Source organism: Acomys russatus, unplaced genomic scaffold (assembly GCF_903995435.1).
Source record: "Acomys russatus unplaced genomic scaffold, mAcoRus1.1, whole genome shotgun sequence".
Classification (NCBI taxonomy): Eukaryota; Metazoa; Chordata; class Mammalia; order Rodentia; family Muridae; genus Acomys; species Acomys russatus.
In genome coordinates, this window is record NW_026131539.1 from 20,204 (window position 1) to 42,720 (window position 22,517).

The following is a 22,517-nucleotide window of genomic DNA, read 5'->3' on the forward strand; positions in this document are numbered from 1 at the left end:
CATAATAAATGTTGATTTTAACATGTAAAACAAATTCCATAGAACACTAGCCCCTTTTTTAACCTCATCCCAAATGCTAAATAAGCCACATCACTACCCACAGCAAAGAACTGTCTATGTGTGTCATGAGTTCTCTGTACTGTAGTCAATTCCACTCAAAAGGACTCACTAGCATACAATGCTTGGTAAGGTCTTCCACTGGAAGTGATGGTTCTAGAATGCAAGCAAATTAGAATGAGTAGGAAAACTATATAAGAGTTTATACATTAAATCTTGTATCTTATTAGTTACTATTTCTTTCTAAGATACTCAAGACAAGTCTTCTTCACAGCCACTAGTAGAATGTTAAATGAGCAAAAGCAATGTAGGAAATTAAAGAAAGATAATATAGAAAACTTGGTCATCACCAGATATTTAACCATGAAAACTGAGTATCTCAGAGAAGATCAAGATGTAGAATTGAAATATTCAGCTTACATTCTCATGAACAATTATTAATTTGGAGGAGGTCTTATAGTTTTTATATAGTACTTGAAATGAGGCGCACAGGTCTGCTATTCTCTGTACATATTGTTGAACCTTTGAAAATAAACTTGTAACATTTAAATGAACTGTAGTTTTGTGATAAGCTGGATACTTTTGGATATACGGAGTTTCTGGAATTATCCCATTTCCTGATTCTCAAGACAATGCAAGCACAGGCTTTGCCTAGATATTCTGTGCCTCTTACTGGTATAGCATTGTCCCAAATGTGCATTATCTGTGGATCTAAATTTCTCTAAATATGAGAATGCTTCTCCCTGATGTGGACTTGATGTTACAAAGCCCATTTTAGAACCATGATTCAGATTATTGTCAGTCCTTCTGGAGCTATTACTGCATGTCTTCTGTAGATCATCTGACACAATTCGCTGACATCATTTCTAATTGTGTTCACATAATCAACCTCTTTAAATAGTCCAGGGACAAAATTTGAACAAAATGGTTTCGTATCATGGGTTTTAAGGTTAAAAAGCATGAGTGATGTCATTAAATCGAAGACTGGATCATCCTCATATGTGTTTACTTACATGTTTATTGCATGGAATATGGACATCAGATGTAAAGCCCCAGGGTAGTACGAATTCACAATTCCTCAAAGAGTGAGTACCTGGGGCAAAAAAAGAATCCTGAATACCCAACGAGCTTCTCTTATTGCTAGAGGAATAAAAGCAGTTAGGAATACTTACTGCCCATTTGATGTGTGTATTGTTACTTTACACAGTGTCTAGGCTTAAGGGAGGTCAAATATGCCCACTTTTATTATACGCTTCTTGTTCTTGAACATTCCATTTTTCACAGCCTATTTAAATCATCCTAATTGCTTTTGGAAAATGAAGCAGAATGAAGACAAGAATGAAGGCTTGGTGACTGGTTGCATTTTCTCCCTTGAAGCAGTGCCAGTTACTCAGGAAAAAGAATATTTCAACTACATTCTGATTACAGAGTAAGTGCTTTTGTATTTTCCACTTAGATATCATCACAGATATCACCTTGGGAGACTGAGCAATGATCTGAGATTTCTGTACTGCTGTCACAGTTTAATCCTACACACAACCCTTAATTATTTTACAGATTCAATGCTACTTTTTTCTACTTTTCATTCATCTATCATGTGTTTTGTTTTACTTCCTTTTAATTTCTCACTTACAATTTTGGAACCTGGGTAAAGAAAGGGCCATCAACCTTTATTCATATCATTATGGCCTAAAATGATCATTATTCATGCCCGTATTAACAGATCTATACAGACATTCATATTTTACCAAACGAATCTTTGAAATTTGAATTAATTTTGAAAGTACATATGTAGTATAACTGCATCTTGTTTATCCTGTTGGCAACCTATCAATAGGAATAGGTGCTGTCTCTGACTCTTTTCATTGTTGATGGGTCACTTTCCCTCAGCTCGGCTGCTTTGTCTCTCTTCAGCGGGAAAGGGTGTGCTCAGTCTTGTTGTGACTTGAGATGCCACTATATATTGGTTCCAACTGGGGACTCCTCTTCTGTGTGAGATAAAACAGGGGAATGGGAGAAGGGGGTATAAGGGTGAGAATTGGAAGATATGGTGATGCAAGTGATTAAATAAATATATTAATGGAAAAATTAATCTATAAAAAAGTTTCTTTTCTTCAATTGATGAACTAGAAAGAAAACCAAGCAAGATGAAAATGGAAATGAGGGAATATGGCTAATCATATTGGCCACTAGTGATAAATAATTTTAAGTAAAGGAGGCAAATGTTGTCCTTGAAAGGCTATTGTGCACTCATAAATCATTCTTATAGTGCCTTAGACATTTCAGTTAATTTTATGAGCAAATAGCACAGACTAAATGGTTCACACTTCTCATGTACTTTTCATATTGCTCAATAATTTCATAACAAAGACATGCTCATTATTCATGTTTAATTAAAGTCTGTGATCTTGCCTTTATCTTCTGAGCAAGCACTTAAAAACCATGGATGGATATGTTCTTTATGGAAGATGCCAATAACACATCTTACTTTTGGGAGTCATGTTTTCATGAACTTTTAAAGATTTTTTTCCAAGTTTCCATGTTCATAAATCATACTAATCACAAAGCACAGGCCACTGGTTTCAATCTTTGAGGCTGGGGGCAGTACTGCATAGTACAATATTGTGTTTGTATTGACTAAAAATGCTCATATGTAGACCTCTGTCCCTAATAATCACTATTCCATTTTACAGAATAGAAACTAAAAATGACCAGTTTGCTCTTGCATTGGCTTTTTTCATAGATGAAGTCAACGGGAATCCTAATCTTTTACCAAATGTGTCTCTAATATTTGGGTACCCAACAGGTTATTGTATGAGTGTGTCAGAATTACAAAGTCTTACTCAATTTCGTGCACAATATTCTAATATTATCCCTAATTATCTCTGTGAAAAAGAAGAAATCATGTGTGTAGTGGTACTTACAGGACCAAAGTGGGAAACATCTTCAGTACTTCGGACAAACTTTAACCTCTACTTATCTAAGCAGGTGAGACTTTGTGGGGTGGAAAATTATGTCTGTCTTTGGCCATTTTACAGATGCTAAGAAGAGGTGTAAGAGAAGACTGGCTTATTCTTATGTCTATCTATGTAGCTCAAGTGGTCTTACTTTTGAGAGACATTATAGGTCTTTTGCAGATGCCCAGTGCAGCAGCTGATAGGTTTCAGAAAGGGGGTAAAGTGTAGGCTATTAATAACTTGGTCAGCTACGGTGGTTGAGAGAATCTTGCAGCCTTGAGTTCCTGGCAGTCAGAGTGCTTGTTTATTTATACAGAACTCAGTACACCAACATAGATTTATGTTGTTCCAAAATATTTTTCATATGAATTCTGTCCCAAAGCACATGGTTTAACTTTCTCTTAATTATAGCTGATCCATCATTTATAAACAGTGATATAACAAACTTATCTTTTATAATCATTTTCCTCATTAACCTCATAACTCAACTTTTAAGAAACTATACAGATATTTTGTCAAAGCATGGCAGCCCATTCTAAGGCTGGTTGACCTTGAGGTGTTAAAGGCACTATATAGAAAGAATATCTCCAAGCCTGCTTGGGCAGATTGCCATTTCTGAGGCAGTGTATTATAAACTTTTAATGATCAGAGAGCCTTTTGTAATTAAGCCCAAGAAAAATTTGCAAGCCAAAACTGTTGCAGTTACTATTCAATTTGTGGCATAATACAATGTTTATATTTTATATATTTAAAGAATTTATATATGTATGTCTAATCTTTTAACTCTTTTTTTCTTGGTCATATGCTACCACATTGGCCCTGCAAAACTAACTTTACTATGAAAGGGAGGCATTGATATCTTATTATTTTCTCATCTTTGCATACCATTCTGTGTCTATTAGCACAAGCCATTATGTAAAGCAAAGATTAGTCTAAACAATTTAAATTTGTTTCTGTGTCTTTTCCACAAGAATAATACCATAAGCAGCTGCCAATTTTATATGCCGCATAATCACCTGAGTAGAGTAGAAATAGGCTTTTAATTTGATCTGCCGATAAGTCCTTTAGCTAGGTGAATCACATTTACCTTTGCAAATTTACAATAGTATAATTATCTTGTCCATTAAAATGTACAGGAGCAGATGTTCCAACAATATATTGGACACTGAGCCTAATGGGAGATTTGTGGAATCTCTATCTTATTTACAAGGTGCAAGGAAAGGCGCCACCAGTTAAGAGGAGTGCCCTAAAAGAGGGAGGTGTAGGATGCTCATGATTTTACAGGGGAAGATTAGAAGCTATACTCTTGGGAGAAAGTCTAAATGATTCATGAGAACATTTTTTTCAATCCAATATCCTCAAGTTGTACACATATTAAAACCCCCCAGGGATGCAACTCTTGGAATTCAAAGACCAAATATGAAAGAAAGGACTGGGATGATATAATATATCTCAGCTTTAGTAGTTTTTTGTAAGCAGCTTTTCTGACTTTATGACATTTACTGTTTACATTAGATATGGATGTACTAAGGACTCCACTTTTGCTTGTTTAAAATAGGAGAAGAATGAACACTTTGCAATAAAATATATTTACAACTTTTTAGAAGTTCACTCTATTTCATGTTTCTGCCTGTATCCTAGCTCCTTCAGTTTACCTATGGTACTTCCAACCCTGCTGTGAGTGATCATCATCAGTTTCCCTATGTATCTCAAATGGCCCCCAAGGACACATCCCTAGGCCTGGATATGGTATCCTTCATAGTTCACTTCCACTGGAACTGGGTCGCTGGCTATCTCAGATAATGATGAGAGCATGCAATTTCTGTCATACTTGGGAAGAGAGATGGAAAAAACAGAGTCTGCTTTGCCTTTGTGAACATGATCCCAGTCAACAGGCAATTATACATCTTAAGACCTGGAGTGAACTACAAGCAAATCCTGTTATCAACCACTAATGTTGTTATCATTTATGGTTACACAGACAGTACTCTAGCTTTGATTTTAGAATGTTGGAGTCTTGTGGTATACAGAGAATATGGGTCACCACCTCACAGTGGGATGTCATTACATACAAGAAAGACGTCGGGCGGCGAGCAGTGTGGACTGTGTTTGGAGGCTCCAGTGAACAATTCAGGGATTTGCACAGATTTCTGAGCCAGGAACACCGAGGGCCGAACATCACGGCAGCAGGAGTGCTCCACGGTTCGGAGGGACCAGGGTGCGGAGGACCTGCGTGCCCCTGCACACGAGAGGAGCGTGGATTTTCTCTGATCGGAGTGGCAGCGGCAGAGGCAGCAGCACCAGCTGCACCACCAGCGGTGGCTGAGGTTTGCAGCTCATAGCCTTCCGGTGGAGGTGATTGGTGTGGTGGTTGGTGGGAGTTGCTGTGGGAGAGGGGACTCGGGGCAGGATTTGGGTCGCGTGGAGCCTTCGGACCCAGACTAGACTCGGCGGACAGTTCGGCCCCAGAGTCCCGGGTACTGGCCCAGCCCAGTAAGCAATTCTGCCCGAGGCACTAACTCAGCTTCAGCCACAGCTCCCCTGCTGTGGCGCAGGCTTAGTTGAGCGTGCAGCTTCACACTAGGCAGCACCTCAGCTCAGCGGCAGCTCCCCTGTGGCGACACAGTCTGGGCAGAGCACTTGGTTCCAACACAGGAGCTAACTCAGAGCAGCCGCAGTTCTCCTGCTGTGGCGCAGGCTTGGCTGAGCACTCAGTCCCATCGTAGGTGCCACCTCAGCTCAGCGGCAGCTCCCCTGCAGTGACACAGTCTGGGTGGAGCACTTGGTTCCACCATTGGCGCTAACTTAGAGCAGCTACAGTTCTCCTGCTGTGGCGCAGGCTGGACAGAGCGCTCGGTTCCACCAGCTCTAAGACTCTGGTTGGACACAGTGTGTAGTTTGAATCCAGAATTCCTGGCTGAGATTGGTGGTCAGTTCGGGCCCTGAGTCAATAACTGACCACAGCACGCACTTTGGGCCAAAAGGCCCTAGCGGAGCATGGTGCGTAGTCCCAGCCCAAAAATTCTGGCTGGACCCTGTGTGCATTTTGGGCCCAGAATCCCTAACTGAGCTTGGCAGATGGTTCAGGTCCTGACAATCTAGCTGAGTTCAGCCCGTGGTTTGGGCCCAGTGTTCCTGGCTGGACTTGGCAGGGAACACAGAAGGCAGTGGATACCTTGGCCTGACCCAACACTCATTCAGAGACCCAGAAAAATTGCAGGATCCACAGCACAGGAGGGCTGAAGATCACTGGCTGTGAGAGACCAGAACAACAGGGCTAACCTCCTAACATCCACACCAGTGAAGCTTTGAGCTCCCAGCCTAGGGAAATCATGAGAAAACAAGTGAATCTATCATCAGACAACCTCCATCCAACTCTGGAAGCTACCCAATAAAAACAAAGAAGGCAAGATGTCTAAAGGACAATGAAAAAGCATACGTAAAAAACACCAAAACAACATGGCATCTCCAGTTTCCAGCTATCCCAAAGAAAACAACCCAGAGAACTCAAATACAACGGAAATACAAGAAAATGGCCTCAAATCCTTAGTAATGAGGATGATAATAGAGGAAACAAATAAAATTCGTAATCAAATGCAGGAAGACGCAGACAAACAGGTGAGAGACATAAAAGAAGCACATAGAGTGGAACTGGAAAAATTGCAGGAAAAGGCAAACAACCAGATGAAAGAAAGAAATAAAACGGTTCAAGCTCTGAAGACCTATAAAGAGGCAATGGAAGAAACTCAGGAATATACAAAAAATCAGATGAAAGAAATCAAAAAATCAGTTCAAGATCTGAAAATGAAAATGGATTCAATGATAAACACACAGACAGAAGAAAAACGAGAACGTGAGACCTCAGAGAAGAAGGCGAGCAACACAGAGGTGAGCTTTTCTAACAGAATCCAAGAGATGGAAGAACGAATCTCAGGGCTAGAAGATACAATCACAGATATTGAATCAACCATTAAAGAAAATGCCAAATCTGGAAAACTCCTGACACAAAACATCCAAGAAATTAAGGACACCATGAAAAGAAGAAATTTGCGGATAATAGGCATTGAAGAAAGAGAAGACATCAGACTCCAGGGCCCAGAAACTATTCTCAACAAAATCATAGAAGAAAATTTTTCCAATCTAAAGAAAGAAATGCCTATAAACATACAAGAGGCCTACAGAACACCAAATAGAATTGACCAGAAAAGAAAAACTGCCCACCACATAATAATCAAAACACAAAACATGCAGAACAAAGAAAAAATATTAAAAGCTGCAAGGGAAAAGGGCCAACTAACATTTAATGGTAAACCTATCAGAATTACACCCGACTTCTCAGCAGATACCATAAAAGCCAGAAGGGCCTGGACAGAGATCCTGCAAACCCTAAGAGACCACAGATGCCAGGCCAGACTACTTTACCCAGCAAAATTATCAATAACCATTGATGGAGAAAACAAAATATTCCATGACAAAAACAAATTCAAACAGTACCTATCCACAAATCCAGCTTTACAGAAGATACTAGAAGGAAAACTCCATCCCAAAGGGTCAAGCTACAACCAAAACTACCCAGGAAATAGATAACTATCCCATGGCAAAAACACAACTACACAAATGCTCAACTGGAAACAACATCAAAATTAAGACTCTTAACAGTCACTGGTCATTAATATCTCTCAACATCAATGGCCTCAATTCTCCACTAAAAAGACACAGAGTAACTGAGTGGGTACATAAACAAGATCCAACATTCCTCTGCATTCAAGAAACACATCTCACCCATAATGAAAGGCATTACCTCAGGGTAAAAGGTTGGAAAAAAAATATTCCAAGCAAATGGTCACAAGAAGCAAGCAGGCGTAGCCATTTTAGTATCGAACAAAATAGGCTTTTAACCAAAATTAATCAAAAGGGATGGGGAAGGACACTTCATACTCATCAAAGTTAAAGTCAACCAAGATGACATCACAATTCTGAACATCTATGCTCCCAATACACGGGCACCCACATTTGTAAAAGATCTCCTAAAAAAGCTTAAACCACACATCGATCCCCACACAATAATAGTGGGAGAATTCAACACCCCACTCTCACTGAAGGATAAGTCATTGAAACAGAAACTAAGCAGAGAAATAACATCATTAACCAATGCCATGGGTCAAATGGATCTAACAGATATCTATAGAACCTTTCACCCAAACAAGAAAGAATATACCTTCTTCTCTGCACCCCATGGAACCTTCTCCAAAATTGATCACATCGTAGGTCACAAAGCAAGCCTCAATAGATACAAGATGATTGAAATAATACCTTGTATCCTATCAGATCACCATGCTCTTAGGCTGCAGTTCAACAACAACAGAAATAACACAAAGCCTCCACATACATGGAAACTAAACAACTCTCTGCTAAATGACACCTGGGTCAGGGAAGAAAGAAAGAAAGAAATCAAGGAGTTTCTGAAATTCAATGAAAATGAAGAAACAACATACCCAAATTTGTCGGATACATTGAAAGCAGTGCTAAGAGGAAAATTCATAGCACTAAGTGCCTTTAAAAAGAAATTGGAAACAATGCACATAAGCATCTTAACAACACAACTGGAAGCCCTAGAAAAAAAAGAAGCAGAAACACCCAAGAGGAGTAGACGCCTGGAAATAATCAAACTCAGGGCTGAAATTAACAAATTAGAAACTAAGAAAACAGTCCAAAGAATCAACAAAACCAAAAGCTGGTTCTTTGAGAAAATCAACAAGATAGACAGACTGTTAGCCAAACTAACTAAAAGGCAGAGAGACAGTATTGAAATCAACAAAATCAGAAAGGAAAAGGGAGACATAACAACAGACACTGAAGAAATTCAAAGAATCATAAGATCCTACTTTGAAGGCATATATGCCACAAAATTTGAAAATCTAAGGGAAATGGACGATTTTCTTGATCAATTTCACTTGCCAAAGTTGAATGAAGAACAGATAAACAAGCTAAATAGTCCCATTTCCCCTACAGAAATAGAAGCAATCATCGATGGTCTCCCAACCAAAAAAAGCCCAGGGCCAGATGGTTTCAGTGCAGAATTCTACCAGACCTTCAAAGGCAAGCTAATACCGATACTCTTCAAGCTACTCCAAAAGATAGAAATGGATGGAAATTTACCAAATTCATTCTATGAGGCCATAGTCTCATTGATACCTAAACCTCACAAAGATTCAACAAAGAAAGAGAATTTCAGACCAATTTCTCTTATGAACATAGATGCAAAAACACGAAATAAAATACTTGCAAAACGAATACAGGAACACATCAAAGATATCATTCATCATGACCAAGTAGGCTTCATTCCAGGCATGCAGGGATGGTTTAATATACGGAAATCCATCAATGTAATCCACCATATAAACAAACTGAAAATAAAAAACCACATGATCATCTCCTTGGATGCAGAGAAAGCATTTGATATAATTCAATACCCATTAATGTTTAAAGTTTTAGAGAGATCGGGGATACAAGGCACTTTCCTCAACATAATAAAGGCTATATACAGCAAGCCAATAGCCAAAATCAAAGAAAATGGTGAGATACTCAAGGAAATTCCTCTAAAATCGGGAACAAGGCAAGGCTGCCCACTCTCTCCATATCTCTTTAATATAGTACTCGAAGTTCTAGCCAAAGCAATAAGACAACAAAAGGAGATCAAGGGTATCCAAATGGGAAAGGAGGAAGTCAAATTATCCCTATTTGCAGATGATATGTTAGTGTACATAAGTGACCCTCAAAATTCCACCAGAGAACTCCTAAAGCTGATAAACACCTTCAGCAAATTGGTTGGATACAAAATTAACTCAAAAAAGTCTGTAGCCTTCCTATACACAAATGACAAGCTTGCAGAGGAAGTAATTAGGAAAACCACACCCTTCACATTAGCCACAAGCAATATAAAATATCTACGAGTTACCCTAACTAAGCAAGTGAAGGACTTGTATGAAAAAAAATTTCAAAACTCTGAAGAAAGAGATTGAAGATGACCTGAGAAGATGGCATGATCTTCCTTGCTCATGGATCGGGAGAATTAACATAGTAAAAATGGCCATCCTACCAAAAGCAATCTACAGATTCAATGCAATCCCTATCAAAATACCTACACAATTTATTAAAGACATTGAAAGTTCAATTCTGAACTTCATATGGAAAAACAAAAAACCCAGAATAGCTAAAACAATCTTGTACAATAAAAGGTGCTCCAGAGGAATCTCCATACCTGATCACAAACTGTACTATAAATCAATAGTAATTAAAACAACATGGTACTGGCACAGCAACAGGCTGGTTGATCAGTGGAATCAAATCGAAGACCCAGATATGAATCCACACACATATGGTCACTTGATTTTTGACAAAGAAGCCAAATCCATTCAATGGAAAAAGGATAGCATCTTCAACAAATGGTGCTGGTCTAACTGGAGGTCTATGTGTAAAAAAATGAAACTGGACCCATATTTGTCACCTTGCACAAAACTCAAATCCAAGTGGATTAAAGACCTCAACATAAAACCAGAGACACTAAGCCACTTAGAGGAAAAAGTGGGAAAGAGCCTGGAACATATTGGCACAGGAGACAACTTCCTGAACAGAACACCAACGGCCCAGGCCTTAATGTTAACCATTAATAAATGGGACCTCATGAGGCAGAGAAGCTTCTGTAAGGCAGGAGACACTGTCAAGAGAACAAAGCGACAGCCTACAGACTAGGAAAAAATCTTCACCAACCCTACATCTGACAAAGGTCTAATATCCAAAATATTTAAAGAACTCAAGAAGCTAAACACCACCAAACCAAATAACCCAATTGAGAAATGGAGCTTGGAACTAAACAGAGAATTCTCAACAGAGGAGTATCAAATGGCTGAGAAACACTTAAAGAAATGCTCGACCTCCTTAGTCATCAGGGAAATGCAAATCAAAACAACTCTGAGATTCCATCTTACACCCATCAGAATGGCTAAGATCAAAAACTCAAGCGACACCACATGCTGGCGAGGATGTGGGGAGAGAGGAACACTCCTTCATTGCTGGTGGGAATGCAAACTAGTACAGCCACTTTGGAAATCTATCTGGTGCTATCTCAGAAAAATGAAAATAGGGCTTCCTCAAGACCCAGCTATTCCCCTCCTTGGAATATACCCAGAAGATGCTCCAGCACACAACAAGAAACTTTGCTCAACCATGTTCATAGCAGCCTTATTCATAATAGCCAGAACATCGAAACAGCCTAAGTGTCCCTCAGTAGAAGAATGGATAAAGAAACTGTGTTACATATACACTATGGTATACTACTCAGCTATTAAAAACAAGGAATTCCAGAAATTTGTGGATAAATGGATTGAGCTAGAAATGATCATAATGAGTGAGTTAACCCAGAAGCAGAAAGAATCAAATGGTATATACTCACTTATATCTGCATACTAGCCCAAGGGGCATGTCCCATGAAAGCCTTCACTTACCAGGAAACTGGGACAGAGGGGAAGGCATCCTATTGGGACTCTAAATGAGAGACGCATGGGAGAATAGCAAAATAAAAGGATACAGAGGGTCCTAGAAATCTACAAGTAGAACAATATGATAGGCAGATTTGGGCCCAGGGGTCCCACTCAAACTAAGGCACCAGCCAAGGACAATACAGGAGGTAAACTTTAAACCCCTTCCCAGATCTAGCCAATGGTCAGAATATTCTCCACAGTTGAGTGGAGAGTGGGATATGACTTTCTCACGTACTCTGGTGCCATACATTTGACCATGTCCCCTGGAGGGGGAGACCTGGTGGCACTCAGAGGAAGGACAGCAGGTAGCCAAGAAGAGACTTGATACCCTATGAGAATATATAGGGGGAAGTAATCCCCCTCAGGAACAGTCATAGGAGAGGGGAATAATGGGAAAATGGGGGGGGGAATGAGAGGATACAAGGGATGGGATAAACATTGAGATGTAACAAGAATAAATTAATTAAAAAAAAAAAAGAAAGATGTCACCTTTAACCCATTCCATGGTACTTTTGCTTTTGCACAGAACCATGCTGAGATTCCTGGTTTTAAAAATTTTGTTCAGGCACCGAATCCTCTCCAATATTCAGATGAATATTTGGCAAGGGTGGTTTGGATGTACTTTCACTGCGAAGTTTCAGCATCTAACCGTGAGACACTGAAGCATTGCACAACCAATGCCTCACTGACATGGCTAAGGGTAGAGACTTTTGACATGGCCTTTGGTGATAGCTGTTACGATATATACAATGCTGTGTATGCTGTGGCCCATGCCCTTCATGAGATGATTCTCCAACAACTAGATAATGAGCCCATTGACAAAGGGATAGGATCATATCTTCGCTGCCCTAAGGTAGAGTTTCTTCTTTTAAGTGATATGTGGTGTCATCCATATCAGTCTTTAAGAAGCTGTCAGATGCCCACACTGGATGGACTAGGATATATTTTCCAAAATAGATAGGCTTCTGAATATCTTTCTTTGTTGTTATTTGTGTGTGTGTGTGTGTGTGTGTGTGTGTGTGTCAGTGTATGTGCTTGTATGCCTGTATATCTGCATGGGTGTGTATGTTTTTGTCTGTCTTTGTATGTCTGATTTTATATCTGCCACTCTGTCTATAGATGTGAGCATAAGTTTGTCCGTATGTCAATGACTGTTTGTTTTTCTTTTTGTATCTCTTTCTGTCTCCATGTGTGTGCTTGTCAGTGAATTTTTGTGGGAAGCAGTATGTCTGTATATGTGATTTGTGTGTTTCTATGTATGGGTGTCTGTTTGGGTGCATATACTGGTCTTTCCATGTGTTCCTATATGCTTTTATGTCTGTCTGGGCTTCTCTGTTTATTTGTATGTAAGTAAATTTGTAGTTTAATTATTTCTGTATCTCTGTATGGATGTGAGTCTACCTGTGTATAGCTCTGTGTGTGTGTGTGTGTGTGTGTGTGTGTGTGTGTGTGTGTGTGAATTGCAGTATATTTTGTTCTTGATATATTTCTGTGTATGTGTTTGATAGTCTCCTCTGAGAGAATTACAATCCTAGGAGCATTATGTTAATTTAATTTATTCCATTGCTTTCATTGAAAATTTGCCCCTAGATACCTTCTCTAAAATTCTTTTCTTTGTTATTTTTTTTGAGACAAGGTTTCTCTGTGTAGCCTTGACTGTCCTGGACTCACTTTGTAGACCAGGCTGGCCTGGAATTCATGTTGATCCTCCTGCTTCTGCCTCCCAAGTGCTGGGATTAAAGGCGTGCGCCACCACCACTTGACTCTAAGGTGAAACCAGAAATACCTTCTGACTTCAAGGGAGGGAATATACACTATGGTATGCTGCCTGTTTTTCAGCTGCACTCCTTTCTGAGGAAGACCAACTTCAATAATCTTCCTGGGGAAAGTGTGACTATGAATCAAAGAGAGAAACTTCAGAAAGAGTATGATATTTGCCACATTTGGAATTTCACACATGGCCGGCAACTTAATGTGAAGTTAGGAGACGTTCAGCTTCAGCTTGTATTCTTCTAAGTAGTCAACAGCTCTGCTTATCTGGAGACATGATAGAGTGAGGCACAGCAAATAGAAAGGTGGGTTTGGAGTTATAGTACTGATTTTTATTACATAGCAGTAAACATTGTGAGGTGGGTACATTGTAATTTAGTGATGTGGAAGGGATTGTCACTTAAAAACAATTTCTATTCTCATATGCTATGTTTCTTCTTTTCAGTTTTTTTTGTTATATTTTTATTAATTCTTTTAGGATTTTAGACATACACAGATTATATTTTTTATCATATCAGTACCTGTTTTAGGCTATCAATATGAAAATAAAACACTTCAACCATTGATTGATATTATTTCTATTAATGTGATCAATATGAACACGGTACCATAATTACTACTACATAGTAATATCCTCCCTTATTTTGAAAGTCTGACAATGATATTGGTAAGAATAAGTCTAATTGTAAAGGTAGAGTGAAATAAATATATACAAATAACTCATTTTTGTTGTATAAGTTTGTTTAAGTGTGTCTACAAGGAGATCCTAAACTTTCAACACCCCTAAACCTATAACATTTCATGATCCATAGTGCCCTTCCTATAAATTACAACTTTGTATTTTTTCTTTCTTTTTTAAAATGTGTTTATGTGGGTTTTATCTACATATATGGCTATACAACATTGTAATATGTGGTTAATATGGATATAATAAAAGTCAACAGATCCCTGAGAGGGCTCAATGTCAGACAGTGGGTACTCGAAAACAAACATGTGTCCTCTTTCTGAGAAGCAATTAGTTTTGATGGCTGAGAAATCTCTCCATCCTGAAATGTACCCTGTAAAATAAATTGCTCACTGGAGGAACATTGTTTGATCCCCTTAATTATAGCATTGTTCATTCAAAATAATAAGGACATGTATAATTTCCTTCTCTCTATGGGTAGAAATTGGTAGCAATGAAATTTGGCTTGATGAATGTAATATCTCATTATAGGTCATGGGTATATTATAGGTATGAATTCCAATTCAGGTAGATTTAAGGTATTGGATTAAAAATGCCAAACTGTTTAGTTGGTGGCATTTTAAATAAGTTAACTTCAGGCACTTCTTAAAGCTTAATATGAAATTCTATCTCAGCGTCTCAGATAGTATGAAATTTATAAGAAATATTTCTTCTCATAAAGATGAGAAGGGAAAAATATATAAGATAAAGGTTTAGCTTCCGGGTTACATATCCATTCAGTGGAAGGAAATGAAATGTCATTCCTGTTCTAACCTCACATCATTTACAAAAACATTACAGCACATCCACTGAAAAATTGCATAGAAGTAAAACAATGTAATCAGCGCTCTGCTTCAAGAATATGTATATCTGAATTTAAAACCAAACAAACACAATCATGAAGACTTTGAAGCTACAGGACCCCAAATGTGACAATCCTAGGCTTAAGTGAGAGTATTATCAAAGACATACAAAACAACTTATTCAAAAAAACTATTCTAACAGTGTGTAAAAGAATCAAGGAGGAAACATTAATGCTGGAACCATACAAGGACACCATGAAAGTTGTATACAATATGACAGTCGGAGGGTATGTGACAATAGTATTCATTAACGATAGAAAAATCAAACTAAAATATATAAAAGCAAAACAACATAAATAAAAAGTGTCATTAAATAGTCTCACCAAGAAAATATTTCAAGTTAAAGATTGGACAGAAATCCTTGAGTGCCAGGCATAAGAATTAGAAAACTGAACCTATGTCAAAGACAGAACAAGAAGAAAGAATGGAAAACAAAGAAGACTGAAGGGGTATGACCAAAAGACAATGTTTGCGAACAATGGCCTCAATGGGAAATATCTAGTAAAATGTAGCTGTAACTTTCCAAAATACAGTGGAATGCACGGCCATCTAAATATGTTTTTCTCACTGGGACAGTGTATCAAATATAGGTCCAGAGAGAAGAAGCTAGACACAGGTGAAGGCAGAATAAACAAGAGAGGAAGAAGGATTCAGAAGATTAAAACTTTTGTAAGAATTTAGTTCAGGAAGAAAATTTCAGCCAGAAGCCAAGATGTCATTTTTAATTCATCTGCTTTCACAGGAGTTTAGGCCAGAACAGCTGAGTTTAAACAGCCTCCAAGAATTCTGAGGGCCTGGAAAGGCTTGAGAATGGCTCTTGTCTCTTTATTTGGGGAAATAAAAGCAATCGCTACACCAATTCCCAAAGCTATAGGGCAATAGGAATGGATGCACCTGTCATATACTCCTAAGCCATACTCATAAAATGTATGTATTGCTTTTAATGCCATTTATTTTCCCAGAATTCATGAAACAGTACCAGATAATATGTTTTTAATAGTATAAATAAAACTTCAAACCCAATAGTTAATGGTTATAATGTGGCTTTAAATACTTGTTGTTTCAGAGACATTTTATTAAAATTATATTAGTGGGGATGCCTCAATAAATATTAATGTAGAGCATGTGTTTAAACACATACAAAACTAATCATGTTACAGAAGTTTATACTATCCATTTGTTATTATTTTACTGAGAACATATACTGTACCATACTCATTGCATTATACCATCTGCAGCATTAATCACACATTTTATTGTATTAGGACAAATAGCATAATAAAATAAATGAAATACTTCCTGAAAAAAACAATCAAGGATAGCAATAGCAACAAACGGACAAAAATTAACAAATGATTTTCAAAAATAATTGAATGTTAATGATCACATTTTCAAATCAAAATATACAAACAACAAGACGAGATTGGTTTATAAGAACAATCAAATAAAGGCATGTCTACATGTAGAAAAATGCAATTAGACCCATATTTGTCACCATGCACAAAACTCAAGTCCAAGTGTATTAAAGACCTCAATATAAAACCGGAGACACTAAATTGGCTAAAAGAAAAAGTGTGGAAGAGCCTGGAACGCATTGGCACAGGAGACAACTTCGTAAACAGAACACCAACATCCCAGGCCTTAAGGTCAACAATTAATAAAGGTGACCTCATGAGGCCGAGAAGCTTCTGTAAGGCAGAAGATACTGTCAAGAAAACAAACTGACAGCCTTCAGACTGGGAAAATATCTTCATGAACCTTACATCTCACAAAGGTCTAATATCCAAAATATATAAAGAACTCAAGCACCACCACACTAAATAACCCAATTGAGAAATGGGGCTCAGAACTAAACAGAATTCTCAACAGAGGATTATTGAATGGCTGAGAAACACTTAAAGAAGTGCTCAACATCTTTAGTCTTCAGGAAAATGCAAATCAAACTGACTCTGAGATTCCATCTTATACCCATCAGAATGTCTAAGATCAAAAATTCAAGTGACACCACATGCTGGCGAGGATGAGGAGAAAGAGGAACACTCCTTCATTGCTGGTGGGTTGCAAACTTGTACAACCACTTTGGAAATCTATCTGGCAATTTCTCAGAAAACTGAGAATAGGGCTTCCTCAAGACTCACCTATTCCACTCCTTGGAATATACCCAGAAAAGTTTCCACCACACAACAGAGATATATGTTCAATCATGTTCATAGCAGCCTTATGCATAATAGCCAGAACTTGGAAACAACCTAAATATCCCTCAGTTGAAGAATGGATAAAGAAACTATAGTACTTTTACACTATGGAATACTACTCAGCTATGAAAAACAAGGAAATCCCAAAATTTGTGGACACATGGATGGTACCAGAAATGATCATACTGAGTGAATTAACCCAGAAGCAGAAAGAATCACATGATATATACTAACTTATAATTGGGCACTAGCCCTAAAGGCATGTCCCATGAAAGTCTTCACTTACCAGGAGATTGGGATAGATGTGAGGACATCACACTGGGACTCTTGGTAAGAGAAATATAGGAAGTGGGGAAATGGAAGGATGCAGAGGATCTTAGAAACCTACAAGAAGAACATCGTAATGGGTGGATCAGGGGCCAGGGGGGTCTATTGAAACTATTGAACTAACCAAGGACATTACAAATTGTAAACATTGAACCTCTACTTGGATCTAGCCAATAGACAGGACATTCTCCACAGTTGGGTCGAGAGTAGGGACTGATTCTGACATGAACTCTATTTGACAACCTCCCCTTGGTGAGGAGCCCTGGTGGCACTCAAAGAAAGAATAAACAGGATACCAAGATGAGACTTGATAGCCTATGACCATAAAGTGGGGGAGGAGATCCCCCTCAGTCATGGACCTAGGCAAGGAAAATAGGGTGAAAGTGGAAGGGAGGGAGGAACGGGACGATACAAGTGATAGGATAACAATTGAGATGTAAGCTGAATACATTAATTAAAAGCAAACAAAAACAATCAATTAGATCCATATTTATCACTGAGCACAAGTCTCAAGTTCAAATGGATCAAACACCTCAACATAATTCCAGATACACTAAATCTATTGGAAGAGAAAACGGAGAAGATCCTTGAACTCATCAGCATAGGAGACAACTTCCTGAACAGAACTCCAACAGCTCAGGCTTTAACATCAATAATTATCAAGTTTAAATATAAATTTAAGAAATGGTATACAAAAATAGTTGTCTTGTTTTATATTGGGAGTTTAGATCTACCAACACTGCACACTACACTGTTCAACCATTTAAACAACAGCAACTAAAAGAACAACACCAAAAACAACAACAAATGATGAGTTGTAGTTAACTGTTTCTGGAGATCATGTTTTGAACCTGTGTATAAAACAAAGAACTTAGTAAAGACCAAAGGACTCAAAGAGAGAAGGCAAAATTCATCAACTTGCTAATGCAGCAAATCCTTCCCCATCTCCACGTTCATTATCATAAAAAAGATATTTCATTTTAACATAAGTGCTTCAATTAATTTTAAGGACTCTAACCTTTATTCATGCTTCCACAGTATTTGCAGCCTCTGTAAAACCTTTCCACCTCAGAAAACAGTCCATCTTCCAGCTCTCTACACCACAATTCAGCAATTCCTCATCACAAATAAACAGACTCTGCATATTCATCTGTTTTTATCTTGGCACTCAGTTTGCCAGTGCTAATTTTTAGGATGTCGTGTTTCATATCTGAGATTTGAGGGTGCATTTTCCCTGCTCCAGGTGTCTTTTAGTCCTAGCTTGCTACTCATTGCTGTGATTAAATACTAACCATAAAAAAGGAGAAAAGAAATAGGTTATATAGTGATGGGTTATAGTCAAATCAGGAATCTTGAGACTAAACTTAAACACAGACCCTCAAGAAACACTGCTTACTGGCTTGTTTGGCTGGATTTCTCACACATCATTATCTAGGAACAACACTGACCATAATGGGCTTGGCATTCATACATAAATTACCAAATAATAAAATGTTTCAGATAGGAACACAGGCTAATCTAATGGAGAGAAATTCCCAATTATAGTTCTCGCTTTCTTTTTTACTGCACTTTGTTCTGAGCTGAAAATAATTAACTGTAAAAATGAGGTTGTGATCTCTGCAGTACTTGCACAGAGAAAACCATAAGTTCTTTTTTTTCACATTTATTTTTTTTATTGAAAAATAAAATAATTCATATTACATTTCATTTTCTATCCCATCCCATACATCCTCCCATTCCTCCCTCCCTCCCTCCCACTTTCACCCCAATCCCCCTTCCCTATGACTGTGACCAAGGGGGACCTCCTCCCCGTGAATATGGTGCTAGGGTATCAAGTCCCTTCTTGGTAGTCTGCTATCCTTCCTCCGAGTGCCATTGGGCCTCCCCATCAAAGGGACATGGCCAAATATGGGGCACCAGAGATCCTGTGAAAGTCAGTCCCCGGTCTCCACTTAACTGTGGAGACTGTTCTGTCCCTTGGTTAGATCTGGGTAGGGGTTTGGTGACGGCTGCACGCATGGAAACAGCCTAAGTGTCCATAAGTTCTTATTTTTGGATTTCTAGACATTGAGAAACAACTTGAATTTTCATCAATATGAATGTATATATTCATATTCTTGTCTTAAACAATGTGCTAATAAAATGTGGCCCCTCAGTTGTTGTATATAAAATAAACACTTTGAATCTCAAAATGCTCATATTATATAGTTATGGAAGGAGTAGGTAAACTTTCTGATATAAGCATGTGCCAAATTTTTTTAGATGCCACCATGTATTTACAGTATTTACTGTGGTTCTGGATTCAGAAAATTAAAGAAGAATGGAATGGGAGTCTGCTTTTTTGATTGCAGTCCCTGCCCAGAAAATGAAATTTCTAATGAAACTGGTGAGTGTTTGCTGCCATGCTAAACTCCTCACATTTCTCATTGTTCCCCACACAAACTGGGATGTACAAAAGGCATCTGAACAAATAAAATATATTATGTTTCTAAGTTAGTCTTTGTAGGAGTAAGATAACTAACAATGTTCTAATAGAAATAATAAAAAAATAGCATCATCATCATCAACAACAACAACAACAAAACTCAGTATCTATTTACCCAAACATGGGTTCATTGTAAATTCATGGCAGATTATTTTTTTCCTCAATAAATAGTTTTGATAATCAAACTAAAATTTGGGCAAATTCTGAACAGGATTTTCCAAATGATTAATCTTCTCTAAAACTACATGAAGATTTGATTCTAATCTTGAATTTTTAAAATACTTATTTATTCTTTTTTCATGCATATGTGTGTCCTATATAAGTTTATGTATACTGCATATGGCCAGGAGCGAACCCATTGAGAGTCAAGTATCACATTAAATTTGCTGTCCTTTGTCATGTGAACACTGGGAAGAAAATCCATGTTCTCTGTAAGATGAATGCACATGGAAAATTACTTGAACATTGTCAAAAATTGCTAAGTATGAGACAGAAGATTTTATTTAATATCCAGAGGCTCATTATCAAATTTCAGATGGTATTTATATATAGGAAAGGGAGATAGGTCTCGACATATTATGTAGAAAATATGAGACTTATATTTGGTATTTTATATACAGCACAAAGTTATTAATGTCACAATGTAATAGATTTTATTGTTTGTACTTAAGGCAATTACTCAGAAATATTTAAAATGCTACTTGTATAGCCCATGTTAGTCCAATGAATATTTATTTAGTGTTGAATAAATGCAAATGGTCAATTGGTAGTGTTTCACTCCTTTTGCCTATTGTCTTATGTAATGAAAGGAAAGTTCTTAAAAGGCATTTCTGGCCCTTTAGTAACATTCTCAAAATCAAAATGCGGACATTGCAGGGCTCATCAAACACATTTACATGACATTTCCTCTAAATAAAAATGCTGAAGACACACTAACAAAACGTTCCTTTCTCCATCAGATGTTAAACAGTGTTTGAACTGTCCAGAGGATAAGTCTGGCAACTCAGAACAGAACAACTGCAGTTACAAAGCTGTGACCTTTCTGAGTTATGAAGATCCACTGGGTGTGGCTCTTACATCCTTAATAGCCTTGGCATTCTCTGCATTCACAAGGTGGTTCTGTGGGTCTTTGTGAAGCACCATGACACTCCTGTGGTGAAAACTAATAACAGAACCCTCAGCTACATCTTACTCATGTCACTATTGTTCTGTTTTCTGTCTCCTTGCTCTTTATTGGACATCCAAACACAGACACTTGCATCCTGAAGCAAATCACATTTGGAATTGTATTCACTGTGGCTGTTTCCACTGTTTTGAACAAAACAATCACAGTAGTTCTGGCTCTCAAAATCACAGCCCCTTGGAAGAAAAATAAGATACTTCCTAGCTTCATGGGCATCTAACTACATTATTCCAATTTGTGTTCTGTGCACAATCTGGATAGGAACATCTCCTCCCTCTGTTGATATTGATGCACACTCTGAGCATGGCCATATCATCATTGTGTGCAACAAAGGCTATGTTACTGCATTCTACTCTGCCCTTGGATTCTTGGCCTGCCTGGCCATGGGAAGTTTCACTGTGGCTTTCTTTGGCCAGAAATCTGCCTGACACTTTCAATGAAGCCAAGTACCTGACATCCAGCATGCTGGTGTTCTGCAGTTTCTGGGTCAGCCTCTTCCCTGTATATCATAGCACCAAGGGTAAGGCCATGGTAGCTGTAGAGATCTTCTCCATTTTGGCTTCCAGTGCAGGGATGGTTGGGTGCATATTTTTCCCAAGTTCTACATAATTTTATTCAAACCAGACAGAAATTCTATCCAGGAGATCAGGGAGAAGCCATTTTCCTGATATATTTTATAAATTCTATCTGAAAAAAAGCAAAATTGGTGCATAATCACCAAATATTGGCTTACGGTGAAAGACCTATCTGTTTTTAGAATGGCTCTCACTGTTTCCCCTAGTGATGTCGCCTCCAAGTACTATGTCTCCTGCTATTCTCTACATTGGCCCTATAATATTACACTCATTGACTTATTTCATAAGACCTAACTATTGGGAAATAGTACTATGTGGACATTTTTTTATGCTTTAAAATACAAGATTGCTCAAAATGAACAAGGTTTTTTATTTAATAATTGAGTGAATGAATGACTTTCATGGCAGTTGAGTAGTGAAGGAATAATTTAGGAAGATTGTTAAAGAGTCTTGAGTACGCTGCTTGCCAATGACAATAAGAATATGTTCTTTGCAGAGAGAAGGAAGGTGAATCCTGATCTTTTCCTAGGACTTAGCGGAGTAGAACTTAGAGCAGAGGAATGTTTTGATCAATAGATCTGTATGTGTTTGTGTCTGTGTTTATAGTCCAGTGAAGATCTGTCAGGGCATGTGTTTGCATGTGTCTGTGTGTAATTAGTGTGTTCTTTAGTCTGTGCACGCATGTGTGTGTACCTGTGTTTCTATGTGTGTGTATATTTGTCTGTCTGTCTATCTATCTGTCTATTTTGTTGGTTTATCTGTTTGTGTATGTGTGTGTAAGTGTGTTTGCTTATTTGTCTATCTGTCTGTCTGTCTATCCATCTCTAGATTTGACCAAAAA

At 38.0% G+C, this 22,517-nt stretch overlaps 1 pseudogene; it reads left to right on the forward strand.

Annotated features, from left to right (window-relative positions):
• Positions 1-1,016: 1,016 nt before the first annotated feature.
• Positions 1,017-21,769, forward strand: LOC127186277 (vomeronasal type-2 receptor 116-like; annotated as a pseudogene).
• The last annotated feature ends 748 nt before the right edge of the window (positions 21,770-22,517 follow it).